Source organism: Pan paniscus, chromosome 14 (genome assembly GCF_029289425.2).
Source record: "Pan paniscus chromosome 14, NHGRI_mPanPan1-v2.0_pri, whole genome shotgun sequence".
Classification (NCBI taxonomy): Eukaryota; Metazoa; Chordata; class Mammalia; order Primates; family Hominidae; genus Pan; species Pan paniscus.
In genome coordinates, this window is record NC_073263.2 from 86,628,379 (window position 1) to 86,637,689 (window position 9,311).

The following is a 9,311-nucleotide window of genomic DNA, read 5'->3' on the forward strand; positions in this document are numbered from 1 at the left end:
GTGGAGAAAAAGGCAATTAGAAGAAATCAAAATGCAGTTTGAAATAATCTATAGCAAAAGGAAATAGAATCTTATAGAATAATATATTTTTAAAACCTATGTAAACACACAATTCTTTGGAAATCTAAGTTATTATTATTATATAACCTTCTTTATAGATGGGAAATAAACTAAATATTATGGTTAAAGTAACCATAATTTATACATAAAACAAAGAAAATAATTTTTAAGAAACATTCTGCAAAGATATAGACATGCGTAAAACTGATGCAAAGCAAGAGAATATTATTATATAAAACATTACATCATCAAGATTTATTTGTGCATTTCTACTGCATGCTACTAAACTAATATTTTTCCATCCTAAAAATCCAAATTCTTAACTCCTAAGAAATAATATCTCTATATTTCTGTGGCCTTTTTTGCTAGGCCTGAGTTTAAATTTGCCCAAGTGCCACACACGAGCTCAGGTGCTATTTAATTCATTCCCCTGCAGGTGAATAGGGTATATATATGTGGACCTTTATAACTTCTACTACTTTGCTGTAGTGCTGAGGGCTGTTTGTGGTGGCTTATAGAATGAGAAATCAATTAAAATATCTCAACGGGCAGTACAGTGTATTGCGCTGTAATCATGTTATATATATTCATAGACATAGATAAAGTTTTCTTTACTGTTATTTTACGTATGTTACTCTAGAAAGTTAGAACTCTCACTCAATGAAGTAGAATAAAAACTCAATCATATAATAACAGAAAAAATTTTTCAATATACAATAGAATTTTTTTCCACAAAGCACTGAAGCAACAATAATTAAACGTGTTAATGGTTAACACAGTCGGAGGATCAACATAACAGTATCAACTGTGTTGGATACAGGCAAAGTTGGGCAAACCAAAATCAATATCACCACTAGAACAAACAAAAAATTAAAATAAAATTCAAGCACAATTTATGGATTTCAACAAGTGTGTTTGATTACTAATACCTAGATTAAAACAAAATGAAAGAAATTACTGTGAGATAAAAAGTATTTGTTTCTCATAACAATATCCATAGTAAATAGCAAAGTTTCTTAGGCCTGCAATACATGCTAAAAACAATTGAGTGCATGCATGAATGAATGAATGAATGAATGAATACATCCTTATTCTTTGCTTTGTCTTAAATTACATTTGCTGCAATTGTAGAAAATACAGTAATTTCTTAATGGAAGAACATGCAGCAGTTTGGTGATTCAACTAACTACAATGGGATAAGGTTATTGTGGTCCTCTGTAATTTAGATTTAAAAGGAATAGTTTTCTGAGAGATGTCAGATGAAAAGGCTATCCCCAAAAAAGAAACCATTGTTTCTTTGGCATTTTCTGCTCTCCCACTGCAAAGCCTCTCTTCTGCAAATGTGGAAAATATATAAAAATGATTGTCTAACAGGGAGGCTATGATTACTTTGCTTAAAATCATATTTTGTTGGATACATCTGTGTATGAATTTTCCAGTTAAAAATGAAGTTATATTGAATGTGGATTTAATATTAACGACCCTTAGATTTTCCTATTTATATGTTTCAAACTAATAAGAGCTAACCCAAAAATAGTGTGATAGGAAAAATAATGGCCTCCCAAAAATATCCATGTCCTAATCTCCAGAATTTGTGACTACATTCTGTTACATGACAAGGGGCGATTAAGGTTACAGCTGGAATTAAGTTTGCTAATTTGATTACTTTCAAATCAGAAGATTATCCTTGGCTAACCCCAGTGCAACCAATGTAATCATAGGATCCTTACATGGGGAAGAAGGGGTAGAATTGTCAGAATCAGAGAGATGGGAGAGAAGGAGGCTCAGAGAAAATGACAACTTAATCTTGCTGGTGTTGAAGATAAAGCAATGTGGCCACAAGATAAAGACTAGGGGTGGCCTGTAGAAGCTGAAAAGGCAAGTAAATGAATTCTACCCTAAAGCCTCTAGAAAGTAATGCAGCCGTACAGGTATGGTGAGTTTAGGCAGTAAGTCCTAGTTCAGACTCCTGACATAGCAAACTGAAAGATAACAAATTTGGGTTATTTTAAGCCACTATGTTTATAGTAATTTGTTACAGCAGCAATAGAAAACTAATAACCTGGGTAGTTTATTTAATCTTAATAGTAACTATAAATGGTGAATGCAGTTAACATTTGTCACATTGTGATGGGAACATATTGATGCAACTGAATTTTATTTTAATATTCTGAATGAAAAATTATGAATTTCCAACCATCAATAAAATGTATGTACATACCTCCAAAGTGATCAGTAAATTCCCGCTCTGACAATAATCCCCTATGTCTCAACATATGTTTACTTAAATGCAATGAAGAAAAATACCCAAGACAGCTGAGCTACAGAAAGAAAAATAGAACTGTGTATGACAGAAAAATTCCTACAAGAGCTGGAGATAAGATTTTAAGGTCACAGATCTCTGAGCTATAATTGTGCAGTGGTTGTGCTGGTTTGCTTCCCATGGCCAGAAACAGGATTAAAGTTAGGCTCACTGCATGAAGCCTGGATCCGATGGAGACCCACAGAAACCCTCCCTCATGAAAAGAGACTGAGAAAACTCCTGACACATACCACTTTTTTTCAAATGCCAACATGTGCTTTGGTCGACTATATGCTAGTGACAAAGAAAGACACTGACACAAAACGTTTAAATCTAAACCATTCAGTTTCTCTGAGGATGGATCTCCATTTCCCAATTCATCTTTGCATAGTGAACCTTAACATTAATTATGAGGCATCTTTCTGAGTCTGAGGCCTGAAGTGCTAAGTGAAGGCAACAACTACAGCATCAACAAAAACTATTAAAAAGCCTTGACAGTATTGGTAAAGGAATGCTTTATTTATTGTATTGAAAGCATGGATACATGTATAGCAATCCCAGGGCCTTTTGAGTATTTCAGAGTTGTGGCATTAATAATAATCTCAACCCTATCTGACCTCTGAAGTTAGTTAATATAAGGTCAGTGGCAAGTAAGGAGTGGGGCCTTGATACATGGAAGGGGGACATTTGTAAAGAATCAGATAAGATTAAAAACCGTAAGCCCCCAGGACACTTGAAACTCTTTCCTCAGCCAAATAGTCTTTGCATCACTATTGGAGGGAACTTGCCATCCCTGCATAACAACTTCCAAGGACTTCACCAGGTGCAGTTGCCACACAACCAAAACTCTTCAGGATCCCAACCTACAAGCCCTAATTACCTCCAGCCTAGAGTGCAATGTAGATCTCAAAATATTCCAGTCACAGAAATACAAAACATAGTATGGAAGAAGATAGGCTATAAAAATAAATTTTTAAAAAAGTTGTTTGCCCTCACCTATTTATATAGGCAAAGGTACATTTCTCAGAAGGAAACAGATGACAAACTGAAAAGGAGTAATTTGGAGTGAATATTTCCAAAGGCATTTGAGCATCCTTGAAAAGATGTACAGTCACCTGAGCTTACTGACTTCTGTAGGTCATACGGGATATTGGACGATGTTGCAATGAATTGAGTTTCCAGCTATCAATGGGAATAATGGGATCCTAGCACAGTAGAGGCCAAATGGTACTGTTAACCATCAAAGGCAAGGATAAATGCAAGCCATCAGGCATCTGAGTATATGGCTAATTGGTTATAGTGTCAAGAAATACCTAAGACATAGAAAAACTTTAAATTATGGCTTCCCATAAAATTTTGCAAATAATAAAAATGATGCTTATTATAAGTTTAATAGGAAGACAAAGAAGTTGAACCAATAGGGTGGAGATTCATGGCTTCTTATCCATTCACTTAAACAGATCACAGACCAACAGACCTTTGATAAGGGGTAATCCAGAAACTCTGAAGGTACTCTGTAACATACCTCACGCACACCGTAAATTTGTCCTATCCACTATACATTAGAGACATGAAATGCTCAGAGCTGTTAGGGGTTGATATGGTTCGGATCTGTGTCCCCACCCACATCTCATGTTCAATTGCAATCCCCAGTATTAGGGTAGGGCCCTGGTAGGAGGTGATTAGATCATTGGGACGGATTTACCCCATGCTGTTCTCGTGATAGTCAGTGAGTTCTTACAAGATCTGGTTGTTTAAAAGTGTGTAGCATTTCCCCCTTCACTCTTTCTCTCTCCTGCCACTATGTGAAGACTGAGCCTGCTTCCCCTTCACCCTTTTGCCATTATTGTAAGTTTCCTGAGGTCTCCCAGCCATGCTTCCGGTACAGTCTGCAGAACTGTGAGTCAATTAAACCTGTTTTCTTCATACATTACCCAGTCTCAGATAGTTCTTTATAGCAATGTGAAAATGGACTAATACAGGGATTATTACATGCTGGCTCTAAATTGACACTGATCTTCGATGATCTAAAATCCAACATAGGCCATGAATCAGAGAGACAACTTGTGCAGGTTAGATGATAGTTGAAGCTAATTCTGGCTTGAGTCTGACTCACAGTGGTTCCATTGGCACTACATATCTCCTGTGGTTAATTATCCAGTCTCAAAATATACAGTGTAATAAGATATATTTCATAGGTGGAATATGTCAGTATTGGCTCCTGACCTGGGAAGATATGTTATGGTATATGATAATCAGGTAATAAATGAAATGTCACCCTTGGCCCAGATCACAGTGGGTAAACTGAGTCTATCTACAGAACTACAGGGTAGTCATGTATTTACCCAGTCCCCAAATGCATTAGAATAAACATACTTGTTAAATCATACAATCCCACCATTTTGGTTCTTTGTGCCACAGATTATGAGCTAATATAAACAGAATGGCTAGATTGAAGCCTCTGAAATGGGTATTAAATTAAAATAATAACAATCCCATAGAAACTGCCAGGAAACAATGTCATCCTTAAATATTAAAGGATGCAAAAGTACTAGTAACTGATATTTCTAATTAATTTGCCAGACTTGCCCTTGCAAAAATCAAACATCCTGAAGGATAAGGTGATTGCCATATGTTCAACCAAGTACAGGAAAACCTCAGAGATATTGCTAGTTAAGCCCACCACTGCAATAAAGCAAATATCACAGTAAAGTGTGTCACAATCTTTTTTATTTCTAGTCCATATAAAAGTTATGCCTGCACTATACTGTAGTGTTTTTTGTTGTTGTTGTTGTTGTTGTTTTTGACAGAGTCTTGCTCTGTCTCCCAGACTGGAGTGCCGTGGCACCATCTCGGCTCACTACAAGCTCTGCCTCCCGGGTTCACACCATTCTCCTGCCTCAGCCTCCTGAGTATCTGGGACTACAGGCATCCACCACCACGCCCGGCTAATTTTTTGTATTTTTAGTAGAGACGGGGTTTCACCGTGTTAGCCAGGATCCTCTCGATCTCCTGACCTCATGATCCGCCCACCTTGGCCTCCCAAAGTGCTGGGATTACAGGCATGAGCCACCGCACCCGGCCACTATACTGTAGTTTTTTAAGAGTACAATAGCATTATGTCTAAAAACCAATATAAGTATTTTAATTTAGAAATAAATTATTACCTGTTGCTAAAGAATGCTAGCAATTATGTGAAACTCTATTGAGTGGGAATCGTATTGCTGGTGGAGGTTCTTGCCTCATTGTTGATAGCTGCTGATTGATTAGGGTGGTGGTTGCTAAAGGTTGAGGTGGCTGTGACAATTTCTTAAAATAAGACAACGTTGAAGTTTGCAGCACTAATTGACACTTCCTTTCATGAAATATTTCTCTGAACCATGCTATGCAATGCTGTTTAATAGCATTTTACCCACAGTAGAACATCCTTCAAAATTGGAGAAAATCCTCTCAAACCCTGCCACTGCTTTATCCACTAGGTTTATGCAATCTTCTAAATATTTTGTTGACTTTTGCACAATGTTCAGTTCATCTTCACCAGTAATAGATTCCTTCTCAAGAAACTACTTACTTTGATCATCCATAAAAAGCAACCCCTCAGTTTCAACAAGAGTTTGCTTTATGTCAAATGTTACATGATCAAGGTAAATTAAGTATCATACTTACCACATAGTTTCTAACCCTCAGGCTAGGTTTTTTTAAGTGTCCAAATAAAAACGCTTTGCTTTTTTATGTTTATTGTGTTATTGTTAATTATAAGTAGTTTTTTGTTTTTTTCCCCCCGAGATGGAGTCTCACTCTTGTCGCCCAGGCTGGAGTGCAGTAGCACGATCTTGGCTCACTGCAAGCTCCGCCTCCCAGGTTCACGTCGTTCTCCTGCCTCAGCCTCCCAAGTAGCTGGGACTACAGGCTCCCGCCACCACGTCCGGCTATTTTTTTTTTTTGTATTTTTAGTAGAGACGGGTTTTCACCATGTTAGCCAGGATGGTCTCAATCTCCTGACCTAGTGATTCGCCCGCCTCAGCCTCCCAAAGTGCTGGGATTACAGGCGTGAGCCACCATGCCCTGCCAATTATAAGTAGTTTTAACCCCTTTTGGATTATGATGTGTGTGTGTGTGTGTGTGTGTGTGTGTGTGTGTGTGTGTGTAGTATAATTTTGGTCTCTGTGCTTTCAGAAATCACCCTACTTATTTCTCTGTTCCAGAATTCTGGATTCAATTTTAAGCATGATAGATTTAAATATATGAGAACATTTATGTGGCTTTTGGAGTTAGATTATAGTTATAAAATGAAACTAAGAATCTAAGGTGCTGATTTCACAGAGTTAATGGATAGGCAGGTAAAATATATGTTGAATGCCATTCATGTAAGTCTGTTCATAATGTATTTTATAACACTTCTGTATACAAGAGCAAAAACAAAATGGCCATGGCACAAATAATAATTCATATTAAGTCAATAAAAATAGAAAACAAGCGATAATGTTATATATATTGTATATACATGCTAGCAATGAAAAAATTATTTACTCATTTCATGCAAATTATTTTTATCTAACTCAAGCATTCATTTGAAAGTAGGTGTGAACATTATTTTCTGTAGCTGTAAGCTGTACTAGGATGGTAATATGAAGACACTTCATTTCCAATATATAGTTGTTGAATCTCAAAGCATTGTCTGGAACCAATTATCCATGCTGCTCTAGCCTTAAATATCAGATATCATGATTCTGATACCCTTGATGTGGAAAAATCTTTTGACAAAATGCAACATCTTTTCATGATAAAAACCCTCAACAGACTAAGCATTTAAGGGACATGGCTGAAAATAATAACAGCCATCTATGACAAACCCACAGCCAACATCATACTGAATGGGCAAAAGTTAGAAGCAGTCACCTTCCGAGAATTAGAACAAGACAAGAATTCCCATTTTTCACCACTCTATTCAACATAGTACTGGAAGTGCTAGCCAGTGCAACCAGGAAAGAGAAAGAAATAAAAGACATGTAAATAGGAAAAGAAGACAAACTACTTCTCTTCACAGACAATATAGTTCTGTACCTAGAAAACCCTAAAGACTCTGCCAAGTGGCTCCTGGAACGAAGAAGTAACTTCAGTAAAGTTTCAGGATACAAACTCTATGTACAAACCACTAGCATTTCTGTACATCAATAATATTCAAGCTAAGAATAAAATCAAGAATGCAATCCATTTAGAATAGCCACCAAAAAAACCACCTAGAAATACATCTAACCAAGGAATTGAAAGGTCTCTATAAGGAGGAATACAAAACACAGCTGAAAGAAATCACAGATGATACAAACAAATAGAAAAACATTTCATGCTAGTGCTAGATATATATTCAAAAGAAAGTAAATCATTCTACCAAAAAGACACATGAACTCACATATTCATTGCAACACTATTCACAATAGCAAAGACGTGGGATCAACCTAGTTGCCCATCGATGGCAGATTGGATAAAGACAATATGGTACATATACTCCATGGTATAACAATGAATGAAATCATGTCCTTTGCAGCAACATGGATGTAGCTGGAGGCCATCATCCTAAGTGAATAAATGCAGGAATAGAAAATAAAATACCACATATTCTCATATGTGGCAGCTAAACTTTGGGTACTCATGCACACAGAAATGGCAACAAAAAAACTGGGGACTACTGGAGGGAGGTAGGGAAGGGGACAAATTGAAAAAGTACCTGTTGGGTACTATGTATGCTCAGTGCCTGGGTGACAGGATCAGTCTTACCCTAAACCTCAGCACCATGCAATATACCCAGGTATCAAACCTGCATATGTAACCCCTGAATCTAAAATAAAAGTTGAAATTATTTTTTAAAAAAGAAAAAACTGTTTCCTTGTTTCAATTGCTTCATTCATCAATGTCCTGCCTCTTGGAATATTAGATAAATGTAGTTGACAAAAATTTTAAAACAAAGCATTTTTACTTGTGCAGTTGAAAAAAACAAGTCTGAAGGGATCAGGGATATTTCACTGCTTCTACTTACTCTGAGTCTCCAACTATAAAGCATGTCATTCCCAGAAATGACATAGATCATAAATCCTTTTTTACAACTTGTATGTTTTGGCTTCATTTTTATTAGGTTACAGGTGACCTAATAATACATATATGTATTGTGATATACCTAGGTTCTTTGGAGGGAGCTACTCAAATCTAAAAACCATAATTTCAACAGCAATTATCCTAAAGGATTTGCCCAACTGAGGAACAATAATAATGGGAGAGACTGTTTGGGTCCTTACTATTACACTAATAAAATACTGCTGTACATGATGAAACATACAACGAAATAAAAACACCATACGGGCATACCTCAGAGATATTGCAGGTTCAGTTCAGATCACCACAATAAAGCCAATGTCAAAATAAAAAGAGTCATACAAACTTTTTGGTTCCTGAGTGCATACAAAAATGATATTTACCCTATACTGCGGTACATTAAATGTACTATGGCATAATCTAGAAAACAATATTCATATCTTAATTTTAAAATATTTTATTGTAAAAAATGCTGACAATCAACTGAACTTCCAGCAATAATAATCTTTTCTTTTGTGGATGATTTCACCTTGATGCTATTGGCTGCTGACTGATTAGGGTAGTGGTGGCTAAAGCTTAGAGTGGCTGTGGCAACTTCCAGAATAAGACAATAATGATGTTTGCCACATTGATGGACTCTTCATGAAAGATTTCTCTGTAGCATGTAATGCTGATTGATAATATTTTACCTAAAGTAGAACTTCTTTCTTTCTTTCTTTCTTTTTTTGAGACAGAATCTTGCTCTGTCGCCCAGGCTGGAGTGCAGTGGCGCGATCTTGGCTCACTGCAAGCTCCGCCTTCTGGGTTCACGCCATTCTCCTGCCTCAGCCTCCTGAGTAGCTGGGACTACAGGCGCTCGCCA